Source organism: Grus americana, chromosome 3 (assembly GCF_028858705.1).
Source record: "Grus americana isolate bGruAme1 chromosome 3, bGruAme1.mat, whole genome shotgun sequence".
NCBI lineage: Eukaryota > Metazoa > Chordata > Aves > Gruiformes > Gruidae > Grus > Grus americana.
Window position 1 is genome coordinate 582,517 of NC_072854.1, and position 14,772 is coordinate 597,288.

Below are 14,772 nucleotides of genomic sequence, written 5' to 3' on the forward strand. Positions count from 1 at the left end.
AGGCAGAAGCATTAGAAAACGCACATGCCGCACCAGCAACTTCACTTCCCTGCACCGAAACCTCAAATAAAACCTTAAAAAAAGACCTGAAAATGCACAGAAACAGGCGGGAGTGACTGAATTTGCATAAATTTGTGGCAAAAGATGCATGCCCACCGCTCAGTGCTCCCAGTCCGGCACGTGGGACGTGACACGGTGAAACCGGCAGCGTCCCCCCATCCATCCCGTGGCTTCGGCTCGGAAGAGCCGGCTCATTCCCTCTCCTCCTCCCAGACTGCGTCAGCCTCGGCTGAGACGAGGAAAAACCAGCGTAAATAAGACTGCAGGCCAGGAGGGAAGGCAGCGCTAACACACAGCAGAGGCCGCTGAGCCGCAGCTCCCCTCTCCCCAGGAGGGAGGCAGAGGAGGGTGGGGGGATATTTTACGTTTGGCAGCTCGGTGCCCAGGTTGCACCTTGCGCCGCGGCGCCGCGGCACGTGTTCCGGCTATAACCACCCGAGGCCACAGACGGGGGCAGCTGCGAGAGGGATTCCAAACGAGAAGCCGCCTGGAGACGTTGTGATTGGAAAAGCGAGAGTTCAAGCAATGCAGCCAGACCTCACCGCCGGCCTCCTCGCCCCAAAACACACACAACACACGAGGGGACAGATTTTACCCTGGGCGGCAAACGCGACCATCCCACCCATCCCCACATCTGGCCCACGGCGGGTTTTGCAGATGTGCTCGCTCCTTGGACCAAGGGCAGCCCCCGGGCCCCAGAGACGCCCTCGCCGCTGGGCTGGCAGCAACAGCCGGGAGAGCAGCACCGGGGCACCGCCGCGCACAGGAGACTTCACCCCGGGGAGGGGGACGACACCTTTGAGACATGCTGCCTACGTTGATATTCTTAGAGTAAGTGCCCAACCACTTGCATTATTTTTTTTTAATTTTTTTTTAACTGCTGGGCACGCAGATGGGCCGTGCCGATTTGCATACTGCAGCCAGCGGAGCAGAGGGGCTGGGAATGTCCCTCGTCCGCGCGATGACACGGTTCCTGGAAACCGTAGTGATTTTGAGAACAGCTCGTGAGGTCACACACGGACGACGTATCTCGACAGGGAGCAGTTACAGGGCAGAGCTGCGTCTCCCCGCCGCCCCTTCCCCGTGCACGCTCAGCGGCCCGTGCTCAGCGGCCCCAGGCGATGCACCCCACGGCGCTCGGTAGCTGAAGGAGGATCTGAAAGTTCTCGGTTCAGTGAAGACTTGAAAATCACCTTCACAAGAAACACGCGCCGCCCCAGACTGCCTGCTGGGAAGGCGGCTGCTGCTCAGCGCCGCAGGGCTGCGGACCCCAGGCTGCCGGTGCTCCCGCAGCGGCACGGGGACCGGCACCGGTGGGCTGGCCCCAGCCAGCAGCCAAGCACCCCCCCAGCCGCCCGTGCACTCCCCACCCGTGGGACGGGGGACAGAATGGAAAAGCAAAAGCAAGAAAAACTCGTGGGTTCACCTGGGGTGGACTTCCTAGGCAAGGAGAGCTGAACGAAAAAGCAGCTCCTGGCCACCACCGACACTAAACCTCCCTGGGCAGCATCTACCAAAAGACAGGTCTGAGCCGCCCCTGCGCGCGCGCTGCATCTGCAGGCTGGCGGGGGCTGTCACAAAGCCCCCCCAAGTTTACGTCTCTAGGAGGAAAGAAAGAATCTAATCTCCTTGTGGGCGATTGCCTGGGAGATCTCTGTGCGGCCACGGTCCGCATCAATTGGCCGTATTTTTCATGAGTGGAGACGACACCTGAGCAGGTCCAGAATGGGACAGAGGGCCTGGGCTGAACGAAAAGCTGAAGAGCTTTGGGATGACGAGTCCTTTCTGCTTGTGGCAGGACCTGACACAGACCGAGCGCTGGTGGAGCTTTCCCAGGCCCACTCAGAAACCAGGCATCCAAGAAAAGTTGCGACCATCACCGCAGAACCTCAAACCCAGAAGCAGCACCGACATCACGGACGCGACGGACGGAAGCCTTGGGAGGGGAAGGAAGAAAGCTCGAGTCCAAAGCAGACGTGTAACGATGCATTTGCGGAACTACAAGCCAACAAGTGTCCATTCGACCTCAGCAACAACCTCCGGAACGTGTGGGGTGTTCGCTGCTGCACGCGGGCTGGGCGAGACTTTCCAACCGTGCTCTGCAGGTCATGCTGGAGCAGAACCTACGGCTGCCTCCGGCGGGCAGAGATACTCCAGCGCCAGCGGGCACAGCAACCAACACCCGTGGGAGAGGGACCGGTGCTGTTCAGGCTCAGGGCTGCATGTGGTTCTCTAGCACCTGGTAATATCTGGTTTTGTCTAACTCCAGATAAAATAAAATATCTATTTTACATATTGATCTGGCTTCTTGTACTTTATACGGCATAGTCTTTACATGTTTGCACGTTTTTCCTCTGCGCCGAATGATGAGTCCTGTGGAAAAATGATGCACGTGGAAAAATGGTGTATGACCTCTGGCTGTGATGCAGATACATACAGAAAGCAGAAATAAGAACGTATGAGCTGGCGTTTCCTAACTGTCGACACTGTCTGTACCACCCCTCAGCCCACGGCTCTCAGGCAGCGCGTTGCCCGTGGGACCCCGATGGCATCTGCAGCCACGAGGAACCCGGAGGGTGACCCAAAGCAGGATGCTTGAGGACACGAGAAAAAGCCACAGGCACCGACGGTGACGACGAGCCTCACCGACAGCCGGGCTCACGCTGCACAGCACGAAACCAGCCCTGTCCTAGAAAGCACTTTATCTGCTGAGAAAGCAAGAAAGACACCTGGGGCGGCCGCGCAGGGAGCGGCGCAGAGCCCTGCCAGCAAAGGCAGCCAGCACCCGACCCACGGGTGCCACGGCGCAGTGCCGGGGCTCGGCCGGGGCAAAGGAAGCCGTGGGAGGATGCGGCGGGTGTAGCTGTGCCTCTGCAGCCGGCGGAGGTGAACCGGGACGGCCCGGAGGCAGCTGGCGACCGTTAATGGGTACGCTGGGGATGGACGGCTCCAGAGGCTGAACCAGACGGCATCGCCGGGGCGGGGGGTGTCAATAAATCACTCTCGCAACCTTCCCTCTCCAACGGCTGAAGGCAAAGGGAGTGACGGAAGGAATGATGCAAGGGCCAAGAAATGCCGGAGCTGAGGCTGGCCCTCCGGTTTCCGAAGCTGCTGAAGGGAGCCCGTGCTGGGGCTGTTGTTCCGGCGGCTCCGTTCCCCAGCACGGGCACGTGCTTCTGCAGCTCTGCCGGGTAAAGAGATGGGTCCAGCGAGGAGCCGTGCGTGGCCGCCGCCGCCGCCGAGCTCACAGGACGGGAAACTCCGGGATGCCTTTTGTAAACAGAGCAGAGGCAGATTTGAACAGGTTTGTAAACTCCTCCTGGCTCCGCTGGAGTTGCAGCCTTACAAAATCCTGGGAATTATTGGCTCAATTGCCCTGGAAACTGCACTGGGGAGGACACAGAAGACGGATTTCCATTTAGAAAAACAGTGAAGGGAACCTCTGACCCAGCTCCTGAAATGTTTGGGAGCTGACTTCGATTTATTGGCCCCAGCTTATCAAGTCTTGTATACAAGAGTTCTGAGGTTTAACCTAAAAATCTTTAATATTTCCTGAAGAAAAGAGGCAGAGCTCTGGCCTGTGCATCAAAACCACTTCAACACAAGTACAGGAAGCCGGGACCGCAATAGCATTTAGCAGGTACACGAAATATTCTTGCACCATCACCTTCCTCATCCCGGCTGCTTAACTGGAGATCCCCCACCTCCCTGGTGACCTGCTGCCAAATTTTCTACCATCACCACTGGCAGAGGAGAGTTTTAAAGGAGAACAGGATGAAACAAGCATCGAAAAATTCAGGTTGGAAGGAGCCTCAGAGGGTGTCCAGTCCAACCTCCTCTACTGAGCAAGGTCAACTTCAAAGTGTTGCTCAGGGTCGTCTTCTGCTGATCTTTGAAAATCCCCCAAAAGGGAGATCCCACCCCCGCTCTGGGCAGCCCACTCCAGACTTTAACCACTCTCATAGAATTTCTGTCCACACCCAGCCAGAACCCCCCGGTCAATGTGTGGCCATCTCCTCTTGCTTTCTCCATGCACCTCCAGGAAGACCCTGGCTCTGCTTTCTCCTCAGTCGCCCATTAGGAGACAGAAGATTACAGCTGGATTTCCCTTTTGCTCCTCTTCTCCAGGCTGAACACAACCAGCTCGTACGTCGCCCTGACTAGAGGGTTTTGTAGGACATGGACATTAGGAAAAACTTCTCCATGGGGAGGTCCACCTAGGGAAGAACAACCCCAAGCACCAGGACAGGGTGGGGGTGACCTGCTGGGAAGCAGCGCTGCGGAGAAGGGCCTGGACGTCCTGGTGGACACCAAGCTCTCCATGACCAGCGGTGTGCTCTCGTGGCCAAGGCGGCCAACGGTGTCCTGGGGTGCATGGAGAAGAGCGTGGCCAGCAGGTCGAGGGAGGTTCTCCTCCCCCTCTGCTCTGCTCTGCCCTGCTGAGGCCACATCTGGAGTTCTGTGTCCAGTGCTGGGCTCCCCAGTTCCAGACAGACTGGGAACTACTGGGGAGAGTCCAGCGGAGGGCTGTGAGGATGAGGAGGGGCCTGGAGCATCTCTGGTATGAGGAGAGGCTGAGAGAGCTGGGGCTGGTTAGCCTGGAGAAGAGAAGGCTGAGAGGGGATCTGATCCACACTTATCAATAGCTAAAGGGTGGGGGTCAAGAGGACGGGGCCAGACTCTTCTCAGTGGTGCCCAGTGACAGGACAAGGGGCAACGGGCACCAACTGGAACATGGGAAGCTCCATCTGAACATGAGGAAAAACTTCTTCACTGTGAGGGTGACCGAGCCCTGGGACAGGCTGCCCAGAGAGGTTGTGGAGTCTCCTTCTCTGGAGAGATTCAAAACTCACCTGGACACGATCCTGTGCGACCTGCTCTGGGTGATCCTGCTCTGGCAGGGGGTTGGACGAGATGATCTCCAGAGGTCCCTTCCAACCCCTGCCAGTCTGGGATTCTGTGAATCTGTGAAGTTGTCAGAGAGGTGAGGGACCTCCATCCTTAGAGGTTTTCAAGGCTTGCCTACATGATGCCAGAACTAACTTCATCTGGGGCCAGCAGCAGCCCTGCTTCAAGCAGAAAGTTGAGCTAAAGATCCCCAGAAGGCCCTACATCTCTACGATCTACAGACGTTTACTGAGAAACCAAGAAACCAAGAAACCTTGCTTTGCAAGAAATATACATTGATTTTAATGCATTTTATTATGTAGCATATTCCTATGAATAGACTAAAATAAAAGGGATCTTGCATCCATATAAAACCATAGAGCTAACAGATTTTAGGTAAGTGACTTAGACAAGTAAACATCTCATCATGCCCAAAATAACTAACTCCGGAAAATATGGCAGAAACAGAATATGAGCACACGGCCTACAACTCTCGTTTTTTGTTCTGCATCTTTGCTGCAGGAGATGAAGCAAGCCAGAGGATGTCAAACGGCATCCAAGAAAAAGCAGAGGTCTTCATTAGAAAGTGAAATGGCCTTGGGTTTTTCATCTGCATATCACGCACATGCAATGTCTGATTCACATTTACCATGCTTCCCCTTGTCTTTACTCAAGAATGATGAGATGGCTCTTGAGCCCGGCTTCCTCACATCAAGGATCGCGGGGCTCAAGCTGAAGAGCTTTTATAAAATTCACTGTACGTAACTGGAGCTCTGCTCCATGCTGCAGGGGCTCTCTTGGAAACAAAAGCCCCTCTCTTCTCGCCCAGGTGTTCTCCCCCTGGCACGGGCTGGGGGGGCAACACTGAACCGAGCCCCCCCCCGGAGCCGACACTGCCCTTGGCTTTCTCTGTGGCTTCTTCAGCCCCGCAGACCCCCTGTATCCCCATGTTTCCAAACAACATTGACACCAGCCCGCTCGAACGGGCAGAGTAACCTCTGCTGATGTTATCGCACGTACCGTGACCACAAAATATCATGTAGCAGGGAAGAAAAAATATGCTTTCTGCATATTTCACCAAAAACCCTGTCAAGTAGGAAATCAGGTTATTCTTTGCATGGATGTATAGGTCATCCGTCTAGCCTACATCATCTGTGTTTAAAATTTCATGCATACGTACAGCCCAAAAGCCGCAGTGCCCTTGCATTCCTCTGCTCATTTTGGGGCTGAGCCAACTCAATAAACAGCATCGAGGAGCCCGAAAACAACGACCAGCGACACTCCTTGCACTGAGGTTAATTCTATTTAGAAACATCTTGAAATATTGGGGAAATTTATGAGTCCCGAAGAGTGCAAATATTTTACTGTGCAGAATATGATGGAGAACCGCAGGCAGGTTGGGCAGACAGCGATCCTCGGCCAGCAAACGCTCAAACCAACCAACAAACCCTGAAATTTTTAATGACGAGGGATAAATGACAGAAACACAGCGGATGTTGGACATGTTGGTTTTGCTGAAAACGGGCCTCGCGAAATAACACTTGATTTCCTTCCCTGAGAAGATTATGAGTTTTATTGACGAGGATAATTACCGAGAAATAATATCCTTCATAAGGCATTTGATTTAGTAATGTGTGACTTTCTGATGAAAAAAGCGAGCCGTAGGCAGCAGCAGCAAAGCGCGCTCTGCACGGATTAAGCAGAAGATGACTGTCAAAACCTGTACCACCCAAGGGCTCGTCTCACTGAAGGTGATTTGGTCTTCAGAGCAACGCGTTGCCCAAGTCCTGCCTGACCGCCCCAGCCACAGCCATGTGCCACGCAACTCCTCCTCCACCCTGACCACTCGCTGGCATCATTTTCCCTGTTTTTTTTTGCAGTTTTCGTGCACACTTCAATGTCCTGCCTGTTCCCTGCCGCTGGAGCGAGAGCAATCCCTTTGTGGGCACGGACATACCCAGCGTGGATGTGGAGCACCTCTTCCACTAGAGTCTATCGTAGAACCAACGGGAAACTTTGCACTATTGCCACTGAAGTCACAAAAATAACTTGTGTTTCCTGTCATTTCAGGCACTTTTTCCGCACTGAAGAATTATGGAGGCTGCTGTTTACCACGGTGAGGTGCAGGGGAAGGACGTTACTTGCTGTCACAGAAATGAACAGGATCGTAGGAAAACGAAGCTGGAAGAAAACACCTCATCCGCCCCTGTGCACCACAGCTGGACCCGCTCTTCATAATCCTCTCCTGACAGATGTTTATCTGACACGCTCTTAAAAACCTCTTCAAGCAGATTTTCCTAAAGTCTAAACCAAACTCCCTGATGAAACTTTCAGCAAGCGGAGCCCGCGGCATGGCCCAGCCCCGCGGGGCAAGGACAGCAGCTCTTCCCTCCTCCGTGCAGCGACCCTTCTGTGTCTGGAGCCTTCTAAACCTGCTCTCATCCTCTCTTCTCTGGTAAACCACTCTGGTCCTTCAGCCCTGCCGGGAGAGCCAGCGGTTCGGCCAAGATGAGCTTCCTCACCGTCCTCCTTGGGACTTGCCGCATCTTTTCGGAGAGCTGGAGCCCAGAAGTGGACCTCCTGGTTCAGGTGGGACCGCAGCGAGGGGCGGTGGAGTAGGAGCCTGGTTTGTGGGTCCAGTGAACCCCAAAGCCATCTCTAGTCTTTTTTGTTTTTTTAATCCCATTGACTCACATTTGCTTTGTGATCGGCCCCGGCCCCCGGTGCTTCTCTGCAGAATGACTATCCTTCCAGCTGCTCCGTGTTTCGTATTTGCTTAGCTGATTTTTCCCGCATACGTGCTGCATACGTTCCTTTGTACATACTGACATCCAATTTTTTCCCCCCTCCAAATATTCCTGCAACTTTTCAGGATGATTTTCAATTCTCATCCCCTTCCCTAAAGCCCCAGCAACCTCCTCCTGCTTGATGTCAAGAGCAAATCCAAGTCCCTTGCAGGAAGGCTGAACAGTAATTAATTCAGAACAGAAATAATGAACTACAGAGGAATTTCAATTTACACGTCTTTCTATTTTAACAGAAAGCCCTTGACAACTGATCTGGGAGAAAACTTTCCCAACCAAATTTATAACTGCTTTGCATGAGGCTCATCTAGCCTACGCTGCTCCGGCTCTACGGAGGAAAATAGGAGTTTGCTCTGGAGTCGGTCTGCAAAGGGGAACTACACGGGGGATGCTCACCGTTTGCTGCCGTTTCCTAATACACACGTATCTGAATTGCTTTAACCTGTGACAGAAACTGGAATGCCGTTAAGCCGGTTTGGCGTAAGACGGTTTGGTCTTGTCCTTACAGCTTTCACGGACACATCGGGTAGGTGCTGGAAGCAGACGACACAAGTGCACAACAACCGCGCAGCTCGCAGGTACCAAATCCTATTTTCCGGGACACCACGGGAGCCGTCCTCCCGTTCCTGCCCGCAGCCCCTCGTGCAACTCAATATCGCGACTGCAGTCACCGGGGCTGTAACTTCCCCGCGAGGTTTTTCTCCAGAATTTGGGTCTGCATCGCCATGTTGCGGTTTTTCCTTTTTGCTAGTAATTTAAAAATTATTTATGTTAACCAGAAACGGAGGAAAAAAATCCTTTCAGTGCTGCAAATGAAACTACTGCTGCCTCTGCCTGAATAATTCCAGCTCGATCGAAGCGTGTGCTAAAAATAATTCAACCCCCTCTCCGCAAATACTCTTTGAGGGAAATACTTAGAAAATAAGGTCACTAAATCAGATCCCCACCAATCGGTCCTGTTGACCTTATTCTTGTAGGAAAATTAAATTTCACTGTCCTCCGCGGCACGTCAGCCAGGGCTATCGGCTCCAACAGGCCTCACGCTGCCCGCCGCCCCTCTCCAACAACAGCCACCTCCAGGAACACGTGAAAGGCTTTTTAGCTGGGAAGGCTAACAACCTCTCTGAGGCGTTAATAAAATCCCCCGAGCAAAACCCAGCGCAGGGCTGTTCTCAGGGAAACAGAGGGAGAGAGGCACGATGCCCGCCCCCCCGGCCCCCCCGGCCCCCCATCCCCAGTTTCCCCCCACCCCGGTCTCCCCGGTCCCCCGGCACGGGCGGCAGCTGGGGAGCAGCTGGTTTGCGGGGACAAGGACGTCCGTCCCGGTGCAGCCTGTTTGAACACATCGCACACTGCACACGCTGCGCCGAAACGGGGACAGAAAAGTGCTCTGCGCGGACGGAGCGCTGCTGGCACCCCGACTTCTGTCTGTGTCCCTGGGCATCTGTCTATAGAAAATAAACATCGGTGTTTATACAGAGGGCTTGCGTGGGCCTGCCGGGGGGTACGTTACAAATATACAACCGCCGGCCTCCGAGGCCGGGCTGCGCTGGTTTGGATCCCCGGCGACGCTGGGCCTGTCGGCCATGCCGACGCAGTGATGGCGACTGTGCAGCCCCGTGGCGCGGTGCAGGGGCCGGGCCGGGTTGGCAGGATTATTAGACAGCACATCGCCCGTCGCACCGAAAGGTTTGCGTTTAATTGTTCAAAATGACATAATTAGATTAGGTACACAAACGCACCTCGCGATACTGCGTGGGCTGTGCGACGGGCAATCTGGCGGGGAGGCTGAGCGTGCCGGGGGGGCACGCAGAGGGGAGGAGAGGGGGCCAAGACCGCGCACGGAGCGGCTTTTGTTTTTCAACCCCAGTGTTAATTAACAACTAGTTTGCTCAGGAAGAAGGTGGCTCTGCCATCCCCAGCGCAGCTCCAGCCCTCGCCGCAGGTGAGAGCCGTGCACCGGGCTGGGGGCTGCAGGGACCGACACCGCCGGGCTGCAGCGCAGCTACCATCGTTAGCGCTAAATTAAAACCGCTTCGCCAGAGACCCCGCTCCCATCCCCAGGGCTGGGCCCAGCAGTGCCCCGGGAGCCGCGGAGCCTCCAGCGCAGCCAGCAGCTGCGGCAGCTGGGCAGGGCCCGGCGCGTCCTTTTGCCAAACTGGGAGACATCTCGCCTCGGCGCTATTCCCACCGCCGGCCTGGCAGCCGGCTTGTATTACTCAGCTCTTTTTACACTTTGCTTCTTCAGCTTTGATTCTAACGCAGGGATAACCCGTGGCTTCAGGACAGCTATTTTATGCAGCTTCGCTGTCACCACTCTGGGAGGTGAGCGTTTGCCCATCGGACCTGGGCAGCTGCTTCGTGGCACTGCCGAAGGCACCGGCCGTGCAGGCAGCCCTGCCTGCCCTGCCTTCCCTGCCTGCCCTGCCTCCTCCTGCACAGCAGGCAGGGCTGGTCCTTTAGTGGAGCCATGCACAGCCCCTGCAGAATTAAACACCATGTCTTACAAAGGAGAAGAGCGACGAGGACGATTCTCCCTGAATTACAACAGAGAAAATGGAGGGGGGGGCAGAAGAGAGAGCTCCACTTGACTTTTCCGTTGGTCAAATTTAGAAGGATCCATGTTTTCCAGCAGCCCAATCCTGTTATTGGTACAACAAAGCAGCCGATGTGATCTGTATTGGCAGCTCCTGCCTTTTTTGGAGCGGTTACTGTCCTGAGGATACCCTCCCTACGCTTTGCTATCATTTGGCTTTTTCGGGGGGGGGGGGGGGAAGCAAAAAGGAAAAAAAAAGAGCAAAAAAGCAAAAAGCACCTTGTGCTGCCTGTGCTGCCTGGCTGCCGAGGAGCCCAGCCGCCGCTCTGAGACCCCCCCAGAAGCAGGTCTGCTCCGTCTGCAGCGCCAGCGAGTGCGAGATAGCTGTTTGAACTCCTCCATTCATGAAACGCTGTTTGTTTTCATTCCTCTCTATCCCCCCAGCTGTGGGATATAGAGCAGGGATCAGGAAACAATAAAATCTCGGTTACCACACAGAATGCCTCCTTCTCCCTAGCTCCTTTCAAAGCCTGACATTTTTGCTTTCATCCGCCATTTCCACAGTTATGGGGCATGTGCGGGGCCTCATGTGGGAATCCCGTAACTGCGCTCAATATGGACCAGATTGCTCCCCCAGCATCCAGCATCGCCCCCACGCCGCCCTGCCCTCTCCCTTGCAGCAGTTCCCAGGACTCCTACAGTTTCCATTCCCACCCGATTCCCCACCGACTTGTATTACAAAGACTAAAAGCAAGTGTTATCTTTCAAAATTATTCGAGATTTCTTTTCAGGCTTCTTAGCTGGCACTTTTATCCCTTTAACCCATCGGCATCGCTGACGTGGCTGGCAAGCTTTCCGCGGCGTCTCTGGAGGCGAGCAGAGCGGCTGCGGTGCAGGAGGGCTGGAGGAGCTGCCCCGCGCCCCGTCCTGCGGCATCGGGGCAGAGCAGAACGTCTTAATTCTGGGAGCACCCAGACCGACCCCTGCAGCTACCCTCTGCGGTGCTGGCTCTGGGTTTCTCTGGTCTGCAGACACTACCAGGGGACACGTGAAGTGCCTCGGGTCCAACTTCCTTCCCATTAAAAAAAAGGCCACAAAGGTTCGCCGGAGCTGAGAAGGCAGATCTGCACTACCAGAAGTACGAAGGTGACCTGTAACTCTGACTTTCAGCACGGTTACACCGCGGCAGCAGTGTAGGGACAATACACCCATCGGACGCGGCAGAGAGGCCATCTCCCTAGAAAACACCAACAGCTCGTGTCGGGAACTCGTGCCCCGCAGAGCAGGTTGCTGCCAGCACACCTCTTGCCGCTCTGGCTCCACACCGGTCACTCCACGCACACGCGGCCTGATCAAAGTGTCTCTCCTCATCTGTGGCTACGTACGAGCGGGCGGCCATGGACCAGCCCGAGCGCTCCAACACAGTGTCACCGCCGAGCCGCGGGAGGCTGCAATAGTCAGCATGTTGTAGCACAACGACACTCGTCTGGCTTCCCAAGGACAAGTCCCTTCTCCCTCCGCAGAGGCGGGTCTGTGTTGCTTGTGGTGGCTCCCGGGCAGGATGCAGGTACCACCATGATGGAAGGCACCCAGTGAAAGAGCTTATGGGGTAAGAACCAGAACTAATGGGTCTCTGAACAGATCCAGCCCTTAAAGTCACTGATGAAATTCTTCCTTGGTAAAAAGAGCAGGAAGCTAAACAGAGAGTATATAAACAAGTTTGCACATGAACTTCTGAGCAGGCAAGGGCATGTGACTTGCAAGAAAGTTGGACAGGGACCATAGCTCTGTCTAAATGCATGACAGCTATTGACAACAAAGTGCCTTTGTAATCCTGGATGAGCTGTGCTCCCCTTTCACAGCCCAGAAAGAAACCTTCCAAAGCCTGCAGCTTCTGGGGGCCGCCAGACAAAAAGATACACATCTAGAAGCACAGGCTTAAACACCGCATCCAAAGGATAAAGGGTTCTGGTGAGCCCGATGTGATAACCATTGCCAGAGATACAACAAAGAGAAAGATAAGGGAAACAAGCATGCCTGAAAAGATGGATTGTCGACTTGTGACCATGAGACAGAAGCGTGAAATCTTCAAGCCAGAACAGAGAGTCGTTAGACGATGCTCAGAAAATGAACTACCAAGGAATCTGCCCCAGGCACCGTGCAATAACAGGCTACAGGAGATAAACCTGGTATTTGGGTTTGTTCTCTGAAACAGTTGTCAACACAGGTCAACTAGCAAGGCAGGGTGGTGATTTGTGGCTCTATACCCCCCGTAAAAAGTGAGAAGAAAATGGGTTCTGCTGAAAGACAACCTGCAGGCTGGAGGATACGCGAGGAATTCCGCAGGGATTCATCTATTTAATATTCTAATTACGTGCACAAAAATAACTGCACTCTAATGAAACTTCCTGATGACATAAAGGTTAGGATGAATCATTAATACAGAGGCAGAGCACATGAACTGGAGGCTCAGAAGAACAGAGATGCCGTGGGGCGCACGCACGCATGGCAGAGCAAGGGGTTCTGACGCCTGGGCATACGGGTGCCCACGGGATAGGGACCAGGGGCTGGTTACCAGGCAAGTACAAGTTACTGGTTACTAACTCCAAGATAAGTACTAGTTACCAGGACAGCGCAGTCAGGCAGGTACCCCCAGGGCGCGCTCTGAAGGTATCGCCATTAATACGTCCTCACCTCTATCCCAGCATCCACAACAGGACGAGACACCCTGAAGAAAAACGCCTACGATCCGATCCGGTTAGTCCTGTTCCAGAAAGAGGAATTTGAAATGGAAAAGGAGAAAACGGGGGAGACACAAGCTCTGTTTTCCACCTTAGCAAAAGCAAAAATATTATTGGTACATAAGGACAACAGTGTTGTGAAAACTCAGATATAAAAATATGAAAAGTCCTTTGGTTATCTGAAAGTCCAAAGAAGAAGCAGAAAGCCCCAGAAATTGTGGTGAACGAGACAGTAGAAACCAATGGCGCTGACACTGGGTTCACAGAGAATTGGCAGGCTTGGCGCTTTAAAATCCAACTTTTTCCTGTTTAGGAAAGGTGAAGAACATAAAGACCAAAAGATGTGTGTGGGTGGTGGCACATCTTCTCCGATATTTTTCCTTTAGATACATCATTAACCCAGAGTTCCAGGATCTGAAATATGAGGGAGCCGTTAGGTCACCGATACGGACGAAGAGCACTCATGGAATTAAGCATCACAGCAAACGAGGGAGCATCACAGCACCCACTCGCAAAGCGCAGAAGTGAAGTTGCCTGGGTTTGGAGGATTTAAATTTGAAATGGGTCTGTGAGAGTTCCCCTAGGAACCCTGCTGGTCTTCAGAACGGTCAGAGATCACCGTTTGCTTCTACAAAGTGTGCCATACCCAACACAAGATTACCGCTTGGACTTCAAAGATGAAATAATTGGTGCTGGGGAAACCCATCGCTGTTCTGGGGCCAGGTTTTGACCTGATTGCAGCATGGTATTTCAGTGTTCAGCGCTCTGTTCTCTGAAGATACTTTTAGAGGCAGCAGGATGGATAACTTAAACCAAAGAGTCCCTGAAGAGTTGCTTGAAGAGTTTTTCGGCCTACTGATATCCATTTTTAATAAATCTTGAAGTAACAGGGAAGTTCCAGATGGTGTATTAGCATTTTCCTGGATAATATTGAAAAGGAAAAGCAGAATGGTTGGGTAGCAAAGACCAGTTAGCCTGATGTTGAAACCAGGCAAAATAATAGAAAAATCTGGTAGGAGATTCTACTAACAAAAAATTAAAGGATTGTAACTGATGACCGTTAACAGGACCTTTCACTTGGCTGGTGCGGCAAGTGGAGCCAATAACTACCGATGGTGCTACGGGTGATGATACTGGAATGGCTGAGCAAAATACTCTTAGAGACCACATTGTAAAACGGAGAGCGAGGAGGAGAAGGTGCTCACAAGAAACAAAGCCAAACAGAGGCATTAGTTAAAGATTTGAAAAGATGAGGCGACATCTACCTTCTTAGGTTATTCAAAAGATAATTAAGAGCTGACTTTACGGAGGTAGGTACATTCACAGGATGAAAATACAGAATACCAGAGATGTTTAATCTAGCAAGGAAAGGTAAAATCAAAACCCGGTGAAGCCAGATATGTACGAATCCTGGGATGGGTACAACACGTTTTTCAACAACGTGCAATGCAGCAGCAGGATTACTTGCAATGCAAACCGACGGATCCTTTGTATCATCATGTTTTCACAATAACATTAGAGACATTTCACAGAATCATAGGATCATTTTGGTTGGAAAAGCCCTTTAAGATCACCGAGTCCAACTGTTACCCTCACCCTGCCAAGCCCACCACTAACCCACGTCCCCAAGCACCACATCTCCACGTCTTTTCAATCCCTCCAGGGACGGGGACTCCAGCACTTCCCTGGGCAGCCTGTCCCAGGGCTTGACAAACCTTTGGGGGAAGACACTTTTTCCTAATAT

General features: G+C 53.2%; 1 protein-coding gene across 16 annotated transcripts in view; it reads right to left on the reverse strand.

The window, feature by feature from the left end:
- The window catches only part of DTNB (dystrobrevin beta), a 204,876-nt gene that overhangs the window by 19,083 nt on the left and 171,021 nt on the right, over window positions 1-14,772 (reverse strand). The window lies entirely within an intron of this gene.